The sequence below is a fragment of the Oryx dammah genome, unplaced genomic scaffold (assembly GCF_014754425.2).
Source record: "Oryx dammah isolate SB20612 unplaced genomic scaffold, SCBI_Odam_1.1 HiC_scaffold_2, whole genome shotgun sequence".
NCBI lineage: Eukaryota > Metazoa > Chordata > Mammalia > Artiodactyla > Bovidae > Oryx > Oryx dammah.
In genome coordinates this window covers 40304852-40321485 of record NW_024070186.1, presented here as the reverse complement: position 1 = coordinate 40321485, position 16634 = coordinate 40304852, and the positions used below count along the sequence as shown (strand labels likewise).

Below are 16634 nucleotides of genomic sequence, written 5' to 3'. Positions count from 1 at the left end.
GGATTGATGCTGGAGCTGAAGCTCTAATACTTTGGCCACCTGATACAAAGAGCCAACCAACTGGAAAAGACCCTGACGCAGGAAAAGATTGAGGACAGGAGGAGAAGGGGACAACAGAGGATGAGATGACTGAATAACATCAACTCAATGGACATCACAAGTTTGAGCCAACTCCAGGAGATAGTGAACGACAGGAAAGACTGGCATGCTGCAGTCCATGGTGTCGCAAAGAGTCAGACACGACTTAGCAACTGAACTTCTGAGCAAAGAGTTCCATGGGCAGAAACAGCAGTGTGTAATTTCACAGGTCCTGCAGAGGGAGCCTGGCAGAGGACGCAAGGCAGAGGGAGAAAGGGTCACCTCCGAGGTGAAGCCAGAGGTACTCAAATGCTAGTGCACAAAAAGATCACCAGAGGGCGCTGGTTGGTTAAACATACAGATTTAGCCTTGATTTTTACCCTGTAAGGTTCGACCGGGGTCCAGAAACCTGCATTTATAACTGCTGGTCCCCAGGGCAGGGACAAGCTATACAGTCTGATCTTTTGCCACAAATGACTGAAAGACATTGAAGAATTTTAAGCAAAGGAATGAGGAGATCAGATACGTAAATTAAGATTCTCAGAAGTTGAAGGGGAAACAAATAAAAAGGAGACTGCGGAGTCCTGTGGACAGATGACTGAGGAGGGAATGAGAGAAAGAAGAGGGCAGTACTGGAATCGCCTGATAATGGAGAAGGAACCTGGGTCTCCTGCATAGTGGTAAAGACTCCGCCTGCCGAGGCAGGAAACACAAGTTTGATCCCTGGGTCGTGTTTATCCCCTGGAGAAGGAAGTGGCAACCCACTCCAGTATTCTTGACTGGGAAATCCCATAGACAGAGGAGCCTGTGGGCTACAGTCCATGGGGTCGCAAAGGGTCAGACATGACTGAGCACAGACGAGCCCAAGAGTAGAGAAGAAAGAGGCAGGTAGCTTCAAGATTTGCCACTGGGGTAGCTGCGCACATCATGGTGCCGTAGAAAGAGATGTGGGACAGAGGGCAAGAGGGGAGGACGGTGAGGGAGCTAAATCCAATGTCTGTTTCCATTATCTTGTTCTAATTAAACATTGAGATAATCAGAGTCACAAGCAGTTGTTAAGAAATAACAGAGAGAGATCCCATGTACCTTTTACCTGAGCGTGTGTGTTCACGCTCAGACATGTCCAGCTCTTTGTGACCCCCTGGACTATAAACCCACCAGGCTCCTCTGTCCATGGAATTCTCCAGGCAAGAATACTGGAGTAGGTAGCCATTTCCTACTCCAAGGCATCTTCCCAACCCAGGGACTGAACCCACATCTCTTGACTCACCAGCATTGGCAGGTGAGTTCTATACCACTGTGCCACCTGGGAAGTCCCGACTTTTCCCAAATGCTAATATCCAGCAAAACTAAAGGACAAGATCATAACCAGGATATCGACATGGACACAATCCACCAATCTTATTCAGGTTTCCCGGTTCTAAGTTCAGTTTTGAATACCTGAATTTGTGATGTCAAAGATATTCATGGGAAAAGATGTCCAGGGCAGGTGGGTAACATGTCAGAACGGTCAGGGTGAAGACATGGATGAGGGACCTTTATCAAAAGCAGGTTCAATGCCTTAAACAATGAGATTATGACAACAGAAGAACCCAGCAGGCACAGGTTTAAGAAGGTTTACCCTGCAGAACTAAAACATGGGTTGTGCCATCACTCAGCCCTATCCTGAGCCTTCAGCATAGGTTAACTCACTTGGTGGTGAAGGGCATGGGTTCAGGAGTCAGGTGGCCTGACCTGTCCAGGCTCCAATCACTCAGCAGGTTCAGAGCCTTGGGGAAGTCACTCACCCATGTCTCAGTCACATGTCTACAAAATAGGGCTGTTAAGTGGACTTCGCCTGTACGGTTATTTTGAGAATAAGATGAGATAGAAGATGCTTACAACTGTGACACGTTCAAAAGGAAACAAACTTACATAACTGACAGGACCAGGCAGCCAGGAGCCCAGAGATGAGGAGGAGAGAAACTTGGCTGGAAGCAGGAACTCTCTGGCCAAGACAGGAAGACAGGTGAGGACTGGCTGCTGCGGGTTAAGTCTGTACAGGTGTCCGACGGGGTGGAAGCAAATAGGTGGCTGAGAAACTGAGGGAGTCTGCCCCTCTCTGAAGTTCAAGAGAACTGTGCGGGCAGCGGAGGGAGCCTGAAGAGAGGTGAAGGCCCGACAAGCCGCTGCGAGGAGGGAGGGACAATACCCAGCCACCCACCCCGAGACAAGGGCCCTGGCAGCAATGTAGAAATACCTGCACCACTGTGAGACTGATAGTTAATGCTGGAGGATTTCAGCGTAAAAAGAGATCAAGTGGCCAACCAAGGAATCGGGTGGCAAGGTCTCAGGCAGAGAAAGGAGAAAGAAGGGCTAGTGGGGAGGGAGCAAGAGAGACTCGAGTCCCAAGGCGGCAAGGAAGCTGCCTGCCCGTCTGGCTTCGAGGGCCAGGTGATGGCGGCAGATACCTGCGGACAGCACTAGACACTTGTTCAGTTTTCCCTTCTCACCGCCAGCTCTCCGATTCCTGTTCCCAGGCCAGTGCAGACAAGGGCTAACTGCTACTCTGAGGGATTTTTTTTCCTCCAGTTGTCCTTGTTCTCTCTCAATCCCGTCAATGCAACAAAGCTGAGACTCCTGGCAACTACGGAATCCGATTTTAGCCCCTGGAACAAGAATCCCTTATCCCGCCCATCAACCTCACCACCAGCTTCTCACCTCAGCACAGCCTGGAAGATTCCTCCTGACAGAGGGGTTTATAAGAAACTCCTGTCCCGAGAGGCCCTACCCCTGCTCGGGGGGCGGGGGGTAGGGTGCCCAAGGTGGTTCTTCGAGTTAATGTTACAGTTATCAGTGAAGGAAGTAGCACCCCACTCCACTGTTCTTGCCTGGAGAATCCCAGGGACAGGGAAGCCTGGTGGGCTGCTGTCTATGGGGTCGCACGAGTCAGACAAAACTGAAGCTACAGCAGCAGCAGCACAGTTATCAGAGACTAAGTCCCTCAAACTTTTCCTGACTTCTGAATATACCTGAGTGAGTGACGGCCTTGGCCTCACTGAGATAGATATTCCTCTCACGGAATAAAAGGGAAGTTCCTTCTCCAAATATTAAACTGTGCATTTAATTAACCCCTCAGTTCAAGCTCCCACCGCCTTCCCTGTCAAGAGACCAGGCCGAGGGTTTCATGGCCCCAGGAAAGGAGAGCTATGGCAAGAAGAGACTCGAGGAGGAGACAGAGGAACATACCTCTGTGCAATCCTGAGTAAAAGGGGGCCCTTCCTGAGGACATGTGAGGAGGAGGAACAGAGGAGCAGGGCTGGCAGAAGGTCCCCTGCAGACCCAGTGGATGCACCAAAGCTGCAGAAGTTAGTTGATCAGACACACAGTCACCCTCACTCTTCAGAAGGCAGCAGAAAACACCCATCGTTCACAGAGCAAAAACAAACTACATTTTCCTTTTTCTTTCCTTTTTGCATTTGTGTCAAAATTTAATTCCATGATCAGTTGTGCTCTGAGTAAAAGTTCCTACAGAAAGAGCAGCACTGTGTTGACTACTTACATCCTGAGCACAGTTGCTGTCAAATTTGTCATCCTGAACAAGCATCTTTCAGTGGAACATGAGTACAAATATTACAGGCATCATATTGCCAGATAACCATGCCACGCAGCAAAGGCTTTAAAATATAAAATGATTACACAGACTGTGCAGACCCATCAGCTTAATCATCTGCCCCAGCATCACCTGTTTCTCTGGGTTCTTTTTTTCTGGAGACCCAAGACTGGTGTATGATACATTTATTTCCAAGACTGGTGTATGACACATTTATTTCCATCTATGTTACTCTCAAGGCTTCCCAGCTGGCTTAATGGTAGAGAATCCCTCTGCCACACAGGAGACTCAGGTTCAAACCCTGGGTTAGGAAGATCCCCTGGAGAAGGGAATGGCAACCCACTCCAGTATTCTTGCCTGGAGAAGCCCATGGACAGAGGTGCCTGGCAGGCTTCAGTCCATGGTGTCACAAAGGGTCAGATAAGACTTAGCTACTAAACAACAACAATGTTACTCTCACAAAGATGTTCCAACTGACCATTTATGGACCCTTAATGTGTTTTCTATCCTATAAATATAGTCTATTGGGTTGGCTGAAAAGTTCATTCGAGTTATTCTATAACATTGTACAGAAAAAACTAAATGAACTTTTTGGCCAACCCAATATATAGTCCTCAACTCCAAAATCATGGAGAATTGAAACAGGCCTAAGAGCCATTTTATTGCAGATTTCATTTGGAAGATTATACACACTTTGTCTGAAAATGACTCAAACTCAGAGTATATCTTTTTTAATTAAAAAAAAAAAAAGCTTTCTATTCATCAAGGAATTAACATTCCAGTACAAATTACAAAAAGGAAAGATCCAGCATTACAAAGTTAGTAGCATAGAGCCCCTTACAAGAACAAGGCTCTCTGTGCACAGCATGAAACAAGCACAAATTTTCTGAAATGAGCATAAAAACATGCACTGAAGATACACATAAAAACACATTTCAGAAGATACAAAATAAACTAACAGCAGTTCCTTCTGAAGCACATGCTGAGAGGTCTGGGAGACCACAGGAGGACCCAGGAAAGTGAGTCTTCACTACATTCTGAGTATTTAACGTGGTCTTCTACCATGAATATCTGTGATCTACTTTCAAAAGAAAGTGGTCAGTCATGCGAGCAGCTGTCTTTCCTCAAAACCCTGCTTATGCTTTAAGCAGATCTGCAAGATGCGCAGCCAGCGAAAACCTCACTGAATCCTGAGCTTCTTAAAACGCCCTTCACACCTCTCCCCAGCATCACTCCCCTGCTCCCGACTCAAAGTCACCCCTCTGATACAAGCAGCTTGGAAGCTGTAAAGCACAAAAACCCAGAAATGAAAGCCCAGGATCCAATTCTCTGCTCTCCCACTTTTCACGGATTTTTCTCAAACCCACTTAATAAATGGAGACACACAGCTACCTCAGAGGGATTCTGTGAGGACATGCCCAAATGACGATATACAAAACCAGGCTGCAAACTACAAAAACTCCTGACAAGCAGATACTTTTGCTGTATAATATGTTCCAAGTGTAAACGCACACATATGTACTAAGAATTCATAAAGAACAAAGAACTAGATTTTCATTAAATTGAGATGCTGCTCAGTATTTTATTATAGATGATTAATTTGACCAGGAGTCAGTATTAAAAGTGACTAGAAAACAGAGCAAGTGTTGAGTGGCAATGGGTTCTGAACAGGAAATTCAAGACCAAGTGATTCACTCCAACCAACAAGACCAGAAGCGGCAATGGTAAAGACCAAAGCAAATACAGTACACGTAACAGAACTATAAACATAACTCATTTGCTCTCAGTTTACCAGAGAGGAAGATAATTAGATAATTTAAGATCAAGAAATACTTTTTTAAAATGCAAAAGCAAAACAAAAATTTCCCAATTTTCACTTAAAGGCTAGATTTCTTTAGGGCCCAGCTCATACTTAATTCTCTCAGAAAACCTCTCCTAATTTTTCCAGTCTCCCACCGCTTCTTATAGGATTACAGGTAATTATGTTCTGACTATGGCTGCGTGTTCTGGGTATGCATCTTGTTTCCACAAAAATCCTGAAAGGCAGCCCCCTTGAAGGCAAACAGCACAGCCTCCTTTTGGTTAAAATTCCTCACAGCATCTATTCCAATGCAGAGAATCTTAATATACCTTAAAAAAAAATAGATCGCTCTTTACTGAAATGAAATATAACAAGCTCTCTGAAAACATTTTCCTGAGAAATTCAGAAGCAATCATGAGCAGACATTACCTCTGACTTAATCAAAAATTTAACTGATCATAAACACACACCCACCCAACAATGACCACCACTAGCACATACCAGCATTCCAACATGCAACAGGCTGTAACCTTTTTACTTTAGAAAAAGCTGAAATATGTTTCCATAGGGTAGCAATGTGGAATGCAGAGTTACACTGGAACATATTAAACTTGATGAGAACTTTTAAAGGTTATAAACTTTTAAAGATATAAATCAGAAAGTACAATGGCATTTGACAGAGGTTAGGGGAGGGGAGTGGAGAAGGAAATGGCAACCCACTCCAGTGTTCTTGCCTGGAGAATCCCAGGGACGGGGGAGCCTGGTGGGCTGCCATCTACGGGGTCGCAGAGTCGGACACGACCGACCAAAGTGACTTAGCAGCAGAGGGGTGGAGAGAGGGGAAGGAGGAGTTTGTTTAATGAGTACAGAGCTTCAATTTTGCAAGATAAAAAGTTCTGGAGACCAGCTGCCCAGCAACGTGCAGACAGTTAAAGACGACTGAACTGTACACAGAAAACAGTTAAGATGAAAAATTCGATGTGTTTTTACCACAACTTTTAAGTCTCTGTAAATTTTATATAGCCAATTAACTCAACAGCTACATACCTAGAAAAATACAAAACTCTTCCAATTTTTGTTTCAGTCTTAGGCAGAAAGTAGCTAACAGAATGAAAAGTAAGCTCTTGAAATATCATTTAAGAAGAACTAAAACTGTAATTCATTACCTGAGCTTCCTTCAAATCTTTCGCACAAAACACTTTTTTTTTTTAACAACAAGGTATCTTCCAGAAAAGGCATTAACAATGAAAAAACAGAGTAATAATTTGAGACTGAGATTAGGCTTGGCTGACTATTTATTAACATATCAAAGTTACACCTGCACATCTCTGAAAGTCCAACAGCGGAATATGACGTTGTGAAAAACAGCAGCCTACAGTCCATAAACTCCATTTTCCATTTTCCAAAAGCAGCTATTTTCAACTCTTTTATTCAGTGTGCTTCTTTTATTTACCATTTTATCTCTAAATAACATACTTGCTGTTGTACTTCCTGATTTTAAGCATTGTCTATTAGCTTCCTTCTATAGAAGATGGTGGAACAGTAAGCTCTCTTTCACCTCCCACCAAGATGTTATGTACTCACATATTTCCTTTCTCCCATCAAATAGATTTCAATTCTGAAGCTAGTATATGTTTGCAGCAGGGAAACCAAATAAGTAACCAGGTCCCTGTTACTAAAAATCATTTCATTGTCCATGGAACAGATATGAGATCAATGAGAAGTCAATAATAATCTTCAATGTTAAAGGGAAACATTAGAAATAAATTGGAAATAGAAATAAAAACTCCCATATGCATGCACAACACGTTTGTGTGCGCACGCGCGTGCGCGCACACACACACACACAGATATGTAAGTATCCACCCATCCACTGACACGGCTTAGATGCCACTGCACACCTCATAGCATTCAGATCTGGCTTTCTAAACACCATTCCCCACTAGAAAGAAGTAGGGTTCCATACAGAAACGGCTGACTGCAGACCTGAGGCAGAAGAAAGTACAAGATGAGCCTGGAAGACTTTCTGTGCCCCAAAAGGAGGTGATCAAAGTCAAATGGTGTCATGTCAAAGCATACAGAAGAGCCTGAAGCATCTTCCACTGGTCACCTCTGGACTAAACACTAAAATGAACAAGTGTAACTGGTTGTAAAATGCTGAATGAATAAATATCAGTAACCCCATAAAAATGACCAAATATAATTTTTTTTAATCAGAAAAAAAATTAGAGAAATTCATTTATTGACAAGCTAAACCACCAGTCCATTCTAAAGGAGATCAGCCCTGGGTGTTCTTTGGAAGGAATGATGCTAAAGCTGAAACTCCAGTACTTTTGCTACCTCATGCAAAGAGTTGACTCATTGGAAAACACTCTGATGCTGGGAGGGAATGGGGGCAGGAGGAAAAGGGGACGACAGAGGATGAGATGGCTGGATGGCATCACTGACTCAATGGACGTGAGTCTGAGTGAATTCCAGGAGTTGGTGATGGACAGGGAGGCCTGGCGTGCTGCGATTCATGGGGTTGCAAAGAATTGGACAGCACTGAGCGACTGAACTGAACTGAAACATGCAATTGCAACAATTCTTACTGAGAAGTGATAATCACAGGAAAAGAATTTAGCATTTACTCTGCCTTTTCAAAAAAGGATTAAGATTTATCACAGGTGATGATGAGGGGTAGCCCATTCTTACAGAAGAATGTCAATATCTAGCCATTCCCAATGAAATGAAGGTTTTGAACTTGACTCATCAATGGATGCTAAACTTTCCGGTGAAGATTTACTGAGGAATGGGAAGGGTTGCAGTGCCAAAGCTGTACCTATAGGTCCTGCTCCTTCTATTGGAGAGTGGCTTTCAACAGACAGCCAGTGTTACGTCACAATTAAAACCTACCTTTCATGCCTAGGTAAAGTATGAATTTAAATAATGCTTATACAGGCACATCTGTCCAGGCTTTTGGGTTATTTTCATAGTAAAGAAGGTGGATGCCTCGTTAATGACAAATAAGACAAGCCACACACGAAAATGTGGAGGCAATCTTGACTTGAAACTCAAAGCTTGTCCCTGGAATCAGACAAAGTATGCACCATCTTCAAGGACCTGAACTGAAAGTAAGCTGGTTGGCTTAGATAAGAAACCAGACTGTCAATTATGTGTTTAGCAGGGCTTATTTTTGCAGTCCAAATGGCTCAGTGAATATGTCACAAATTAATTACCCACTGAGCAAGAAGGGGAGCTGTTTCTTCTCTGTTTTGAGGGGATGATAAGGATAGTGGTTCCAAGAGTACAGTCAACCAAGAAAAGTTTCTCATCCAACCCAAATGCCCAACCCAACAAAACCTCAGGGGTAGAGAGGAAATGACTGAGGGTAAACAGAGCAGTTCCATGGGCAGTTTAACCACAAAAAATTTTAATCTTCTTCTGTTTCCCCCAAAAAAGGGCCTCATGTCCATGATACATCTTGTCACTTTTCACCATACTGAACACCCAACATTTCTTAGCCAGAATTAGAGCTGCCCATCTTGCAAGCAATTTCATCTATCTGTCACTTCTTAAGCACCCTGGTCGAAACATTCTGCTCTGCTTTGCCTGCTCCCAGTGGCATTCATGGTAACAACGGGGTCCTGGCTTCTCTGATGCTGACCACAGCCACTGAGTCCTGCAGCCTGGGGTCTGCCTACCTTTCTCCTTAGCAACACTTCTTGGCTCCTGGGGCCCAGACCTACAGCATCCACACAATTCCTCCTGCTTCCAGCACCCATTAGGCCACAGCGGGGAGGAAAGAGCAAACATTTTCCAGTAGGCCCACTCCGTCTGTGCCAGCACATTACTTAACTTCTGAGGCTCGGCTCCCTCATACACAGAATGAAATAATAAAATCTACATTGCAAGCGTGTTACGATGATTACAAATCATGTCTGTAACATTCCCAGGACAATATATAAAATAATCAATAGAGACTGGCTAGTAATAACTGTGGTCCTAGTGCAGACTAGTTACAGTCTATATTCACTAGCCACTCGCTATGTGGTGGACACTGTTCTAAACGCTGTAGAAGTACTGACTCATTTCATCCAGAAGATGCTATCAGTTATGCCCATTTACAGACAAGAGGCAAAGAGAGAAGATTATAACAGTAATAGTAATGAAAAGTCCTTCCACGGTTCCCCATCACTCAACTCCAGCAAACACGCCAGCCTTTTATCACAGCCCCATGGGAAACCGACAGGCCAGGTGAACATAAACCCTGGCAGTTCCACGTCAAACCTCTTCCTCTCCTTATCTCATTCTTCGGCCAGAAACACCCTTCTCTGCACAATAGCCCCCAACCTACCTCCCCACCACCTCCCATCTCCAAAAATCCTGCTTCTTCCAAAACTGCACTCAAATGTCACTTCCCCTGTGACCTCCCTGGGCTTCCCAAGTCCTTCGGGACTCCCTCTGCATTTTATTCGCGTCGCTGTTTAATTTCCTTCCTCCACGGTCTGGACTGTTTGGCTATGTGTCCCCTCCCTCTGCTGTGAGCACTCTCCCCTCCATCCCCACTGGCCAGGCACACTGCCCAGCAAAAGCCTCAGAGCAGAGTTAGGACACGTGTACTGAGGGGCTCCGTGCACCCAACACATCGGGGTACTCATCTGTGAGCTGGGGCTAAAGCACCTCTCTCACAGGGCTCCGGAATAATAGATGAGAGCTGGGACAGAGGGAAAAAAGAGCCTGAGCAATGTTCACTAAGAAATGGGGAAGACTGCATCACAGCCACCCTAGCTACCCCATGGAGGACCGACTGTTCTCACACGACAGGAAATACCGCCTTGGGGCCTGACAGCAAGAGGGGGAGCAATCCCAAGGCTGGAAAGCTCATTTTCCCAGCACACGTCGGGAACACCAAAGTCCCACTTAACACAGGATTGAGAGCGGTTCCATAATCGCTCCAGAGATGCTGTTACAGAAACAGACTTAGAGAGCGAACTTTTGGGTACCAGGGGGAAGGATGGGAGAAGAAATAGTTAGGGAATTTGGGAAGGACATGCACACGCTGGTGTATTTAAAATGGATAACCAATAAGGACCTACTGTATGTACAGCACAGGGAACTCTGCTCAGTGTTCTGAGACAGCCTGGATGGGAGGGGCGGTTTAGGGGAGAATGGATACATGTTTATGTGTGGCCACGTCCCTCTGCTGTTCACCTAAAACTACCACAACATTGTTAATTGGCTATACCCCAATACAAAATAAACAGTTCAAAGTAGGGGGAAAAAAGAGATGCTGCTGATAGTTAATAGCAATAATGATAGTAAATACTAGATTTATATGATGAATTCATAACTCATTAACTCAGCAACAATAAGACTCCTCCTCATAGCAGGGGAAATTCCTACACATAAACAGACAAGGTTCTGTGTTATTTACTGTAAAGTCACATTTCCCAATCTGTTCAAAGATTTTAATTACATAACTGTGTAAAGTTTCACTTTTTTATTTTTATGTATTAGCTATCCCATTTTAAATGCTTTTCTCTGACGAACTCAAAATATTTAAAAACAAAACTCCATTCAATTCTAAAACATATCTAAATCAAATATGTGTCACACCTGGTGTTTTCCCTCAAGTCTGTTAACACTATCTATTGGACAGCATTTTCTAAACATCGTGTCCACCTGTAATCTCTTATTTTTTCAGATCTTGTAAAGAAGGAGAACTAGTTTCTTCTCCCAAGCTTACCTAAATCACTTCTATTTTAAAATCTCGGTCCCATGTGGTGCTAGTCAAGCCCTGGACTGGGAAGATCCCCTGGAGGAGGGTACAGCAAGCCACTCCAGTATTCTTGCCTGGAAAATCCCATGGGCAGAAATGCCTGCTGGGCTACAGTCCATGGGGTCCCAAAGAGTTGGACATGAAGCGACTTAGCACGCAAGTACACTCTGATGTTAGGATTTGTCCTAAATGCAGTTTTAACCACGAAGCATTTTAATCCTCTTCTAATCTGTTTCCCCCAAAAAAGGGCCTCATGTCCATGATACAATCTTTGACCCCCTTGAAATTACACATGAAACCTCACCCAGAAACCCAAGGCCCCTCTCATTTCCTGTCGCTTTCGGGTACACACTACACGGGATACCTCTTTGCCCTCTGCAGTCTCCCCAGGGTAGAAACTCACTTCATCTACATCTGAGATCTGTAACTCTGCATAATGACAGTGAAGATTTCTGCATTGCTACATTTAAAGAATTTACACAACAGGTCTGTTCCCTTGTTGCTGTTAGCCCACTTAACTTTAGGAAAAACTCTCTTCAATAAAATCAAACAGCAGTGCTTTATAGCTCTGTTCCAGCACTGAATGTAGGAACTGAAAATAAAACATATGTTTCTATTACAAAGGAATAAAGGCCATTTCTACTGAAAACACTTTTAGAAATCCGATGAACGATCATCAAGATAACAGAAACCATAAAACCAATGCCAGAAAAGGGTGACACTTGACAGTCAATCTTGCCCCAAATGTGCTGAACGGTTCTTTTCACCATCACAGCCAGAACACAGACACTATTACTGCAAGTTAATCTTCTGAAGTGTATGCAATTTAATCCAACTCAACACATATATATGTGTGTGTATACTTGCTTGGCTGTACAGCTTGCTTGGAGTGTGAAAGTTGCTACATTATGGCTATGTCTACACAGCCAAATGCTTCCAAATACACTGTGTCATTTGCTTATAGAAGCTGAAGAAGGTGCTGAAGACAAAGTAGAAAGTGAGAGGTACCAGGTGCAACAGAGGGGTGGCAAATCAAGGTCAGACATTTGAAACGGTGTGCTCGTTTCATATAGTGTAGTATAAATAGTACACTACTTAAAAAACAGGTAAGAAAGAGCAATCGGATGTTTACCTAAATTACTTCTTGATTACAAAAGATAAAATAGCAAGTTTTCAGGGGAGAAATCTGGGAGACACCATCTCAAGGTTATCACCACCGGTCCCGGGACAATGTGCTGGGAGGAACTGAGACACTCACAGCACTGCCTCTGAGATGTTCCCACCCAACGTGCATACCATGAATCTGATCATGAGTAGCTGGACAAATACAAATCAGGGGACTTCCGACAAAATAATTGGCCTATCCCCTTCAAACATGTTAAGGTCACAAAAAAAGAAAGGCTAATAAAGACCATGACGATTAAGGCTATGTGGACTGGATCACGGTGGAAGGAACCCACAGCTGAAGAGACTAAGGAGTTTACTTTCAGTCACCCAGCCACATAGCAGCAGAGCCAGGACAACTACAGCCAAAAGCTCTTTCTGAGATGCTGGACCTAGAGGTTTGGGGTGAACTCCTAAAATTCATGCATTTTTAAAATACTTTTAGCCTTAAATGCTTATTTTTAAGATCAAAACTTTTATACTCTACCATGAGAAAAGGACAGTGGGCAACTTTCACAGATTTAACATTCACACTTTTTAGTACACATAAATAATAATTTAAAAAATGCAATGCTTCATAAACTGAATTGAAAAACAGAATCATGTGTGTTATGTAGTTTATGAAAAATGAGAAAACAGCTAGTGGCTGAAAGGTGAACCTAGGCAACTATCTGTTGTGGTTGTTCAAACAAAAGAAATTTTAGCTGGGGTGGGGGAGAGGGGGTGCGGTTTAGAAAATAATCCCCACCCCAAACCAACTGGTTACGTTGTTAAGGATATTAAAAGTAACGAATCGGGGGCTTCTTTAGTGGTTCAGTGGCTAAGACTCCAAACTCCAAAGCAAGGGGCCAGGCTTCAATCTCTGGTCAGGGAACTAAGATCCTACATGCCACAGCTAAGAGTTCATGTGCCACAACTAAAGCACCCAATGAAAACCTGGTGCAGCCAAATAAATAAATAAATTTTTAAAAAGGTAACAGATCCAACAAGAAGTCCTTGACGTTCTGAGCTAGACACTGGAGCCAGGCATCCCTCCATCTGGTAGAAGAAACGTCCAGGTGATACATTTATATCTGGGGCCCCTAAAAACATTCTTCACAAAAGATGACAGTCTATCAGATTTTAATTTATCCTAAAATTGTTTTACATTTCATCTGAATCATTCCTGAAAAAACCTTTCTGTTTTTTTGGTTTGTGGGGTTTTTTTTTTTTTTTTGGTTTTGGTTTTTTTTGCCTTTCTGTGATTGTGACAGTTAAAATCAGGAAAACATGAACAGGAACAAGTTATCAAAAAATATGAAGAGCATCTAAGGAATGGCAGAGGAGTCTCTCCGTTATAGCCAGTGATGCTGAAAATTTCAAGATTTACAAATTGGGGCAAACTAGAAAAAAAAAGCATGTATGCACTACCCACCCACCCCTCCCCCACCACACACACACACGTACGCACGCGCGCCTCAAGCCTAATTATTCATTTATTATTCTTAAGCTCTGCTGAGCATCTTCTGTGTGCCAGGTACTGCCCTAAGATACCAAGCACAGAACATATCTGACAAAATATCTCAGGAAGGAACAGTACAGTTCAGAGTCAGAAGAAGTAGGTGATCGATTAATTAGAATATAACCAGAGCTATGAAGAAAAATGAAGCAGGACAGACAGACAAAGTGACAAGAAGATGACATTCTGACTGCGGTGGTCTGAGAAGGCTTCTCAGAAGTGTCCTCTGAGCTAAGCCGGGAGTAGGGGATGGAGCAGGCCCGGGGGACAACGGAGGGTGGGAGGGAGAGCGGCACCCACAGGTCAATGCCTGAGGCCACAACTTGCACACAGGCTGCTGCTGCTGACCGAGACAGGCGGCTGTGAGGGGACGCTGAGCACAGGTTCGGGCCGTGATTTATGTCCTAGCAGGACCACTCTGGCTACAAGTAGAAAGTTGTCCTTAGAGGAGCAAGAACAAAAACAGGATCAGCTACAGGCCCTGCAAGAAACAGGGCAGGCATCGGGGGTGGGGGGGCGGGGGGCAGGGGGCGATGTGTGCCTTGGGCCAGGGTAGAAGCAGTGGAGAGAGGAATACATAGTTGGACTCTGGCTATATTTTAAAAGTAAACAAGATTGCGAAGGGAGTGAATGCTGAGTTCTGAAAGATAAAAGCCCAGAAGGACTATGTCTTTACCCTATCCACCCAGTGACTATGTATAACATTACTGAGAAGAAGTCGGCAGGCAGAAAGGGTAAGTTTAGGCATGGTAGGAAATTAAGACTTTCACTTGATACACATCAGGTTTTAGATGCTAGTCATCAAAATAGAAGTGACTAGTAAGCAACTAGATATCCAAGCTGTGGGGAGAAGTATTAGCAAATGCAATAGACACATGCAGAGAGAGAAAGGGTAGAGAAGTAGAGAGAGAGATAAGAACTGCACATACATGTTTGTGTCTGAATGAAGAAAAGCTCAAGAAAACATGGAAAACGAGAAAAGAAACAAACACTGTCCTATGTCTACTTCAGCACCATTTGAAAATGCTGTAATGAGAAGGTACTATTTTAGTTAATTAGAGAAGGGGGAGGCATTTCTTCAGTTTCCCCCAGTAAAGTAATAAGCTAATTAAAAAACAAACAAACAAACAAACAAACAGGGCTTCTCTCGTAGCTCAGTCAGTAAAGAAATCTACTTGCAATGCAGGAATCCGCCAGCAGTGCAGGAGACCCAGGTTCAATTCCTGAGTCCGGAAGATACCGTGGAGAAGGAATGCGCAATGCACTCCAGTATTCTTGCCTGGAAAATCCCATGGACAAAGGAGCCTGGCAGGCTACAACTTAGCAACTAACCCACCAGTGAAAAAAATTAGATACAGAATGAATAAAAGAATACCGTGAAAACACTACTCAAAGACAACCGTTGGTAACTGGGTGAATTATTTCCTCCCATTGTTTTCTTGACATTTACCTAATGACACACAGACAACACAGTCTGGTTTTGCTTTCTAGATATAGTTCATTTTTGCTGGTTCTTTTGACACACATGAGGTAATGCTAAACTCCATGAAATTAGGCCGTTTTCTTTGCTTTGTTTTGAATCTAGGTTTCCGCGCTTTTAGAGTGTCTCTACTCTTCAGTTCATCAGGGCTCCCTCAACCTCTCCAAACACATCACACGCGAACTCACTCATCTGGGGCGCTGCCTGGCATCGGAAGACATCTGTCCTTTCCATTCCTGCTCCTCCTCAGAGCTTTGCAGTTGGGGTAGGGGTGGGGTGTCAGTCTTATAAAACCATAAGCACATTTCCGTTTCATTAAGAATTCTTTGTAAACCTAATCTCTCAATGGAATCTGTATGTACCATCCTCTGTGCACATTTCTAATGTAGCACCAAATCTTTTATAAAGCATGTTTTAGCACTGCCTCAAGGAGTCACTGTCTAGTCACCCGAAGAGTGGAAACTGACTGAAAACTGCTTCCCTTCAGTTCATTCAACAAATGCCCACCAGAGCATGTGTGTGTGCGTGCATGTGCACACGGATGTGAGGGGATGATAGACACAAAATCTTAAAAGACAGTTTCAGTCAGAGAAACACGCTGTGAAGAAAACAACAACACGTGAGAACGTAAGTGCAGGAAGGTGAGAGAGAGAGAGGATGCTATTCATCTGGGTGTCCCAGGAAAAACCTCCTCAGGAAATGACACTCGAGCAGAAGCCTCAGTGGAGCGAACGAGGCTGCGGACATCCCGGAGAAGAACCACCCAAGTATGTGCCAAGCTGCTCCAGTCGTGTCGGACTCTTTGCGACCCCATGGACTGTAGCCCACCAGATTCTCCTTTCCCTGAGATTCTCCAGGCAAGAATACTGGAGTGGGTTGCCATGCCCTCCTCCAGGGGACCTTCCCGACCCAGGGATCAAACCCGTGTCTCCATCGGCTCCGGCACTGCAGGCAGACTCTTTACCACTGGGCCACCAGGGAAGCCCACGATCCAAGGACAGGGAAGAAGACAGACAGAGGCCCTGAGAAAGGAAGGAGCCTGCATGTTGGAGGGATAGATGGAAGGCTGTGTGGCTGAAATGCCACAGGAAGAGGGGGCCAGACCATGGATGGCCCTGCAGGAGGAAATCTGGATCCTTATTCTCACAGTGATGAAAAACTGCCATAAAGTTATAAACAGGAACATGAAATGGCATGATTTAGGCTGAGCAAACAGTGTGGCGGCTGTGGAGAGACTAGAATGTAAGGAGCAAAAATAAA

At 44.1% G+C, this 16634-nt stretch overlaps 1 protein-coding gene across 1 annotated transcript in view; it reads right to left on the bottom strand.

Moving 5' to 3' along the window:
- LOC120858679 (mediator of RNA polymerase II transcription subunit 12-like protein) overlaps positions 1-16634 on the bottom strand; it is a 114046-nt gene that overhangs the window by 52433 nt on the left and 44979 nt on the right. The window lies entirely within an intron of this gene.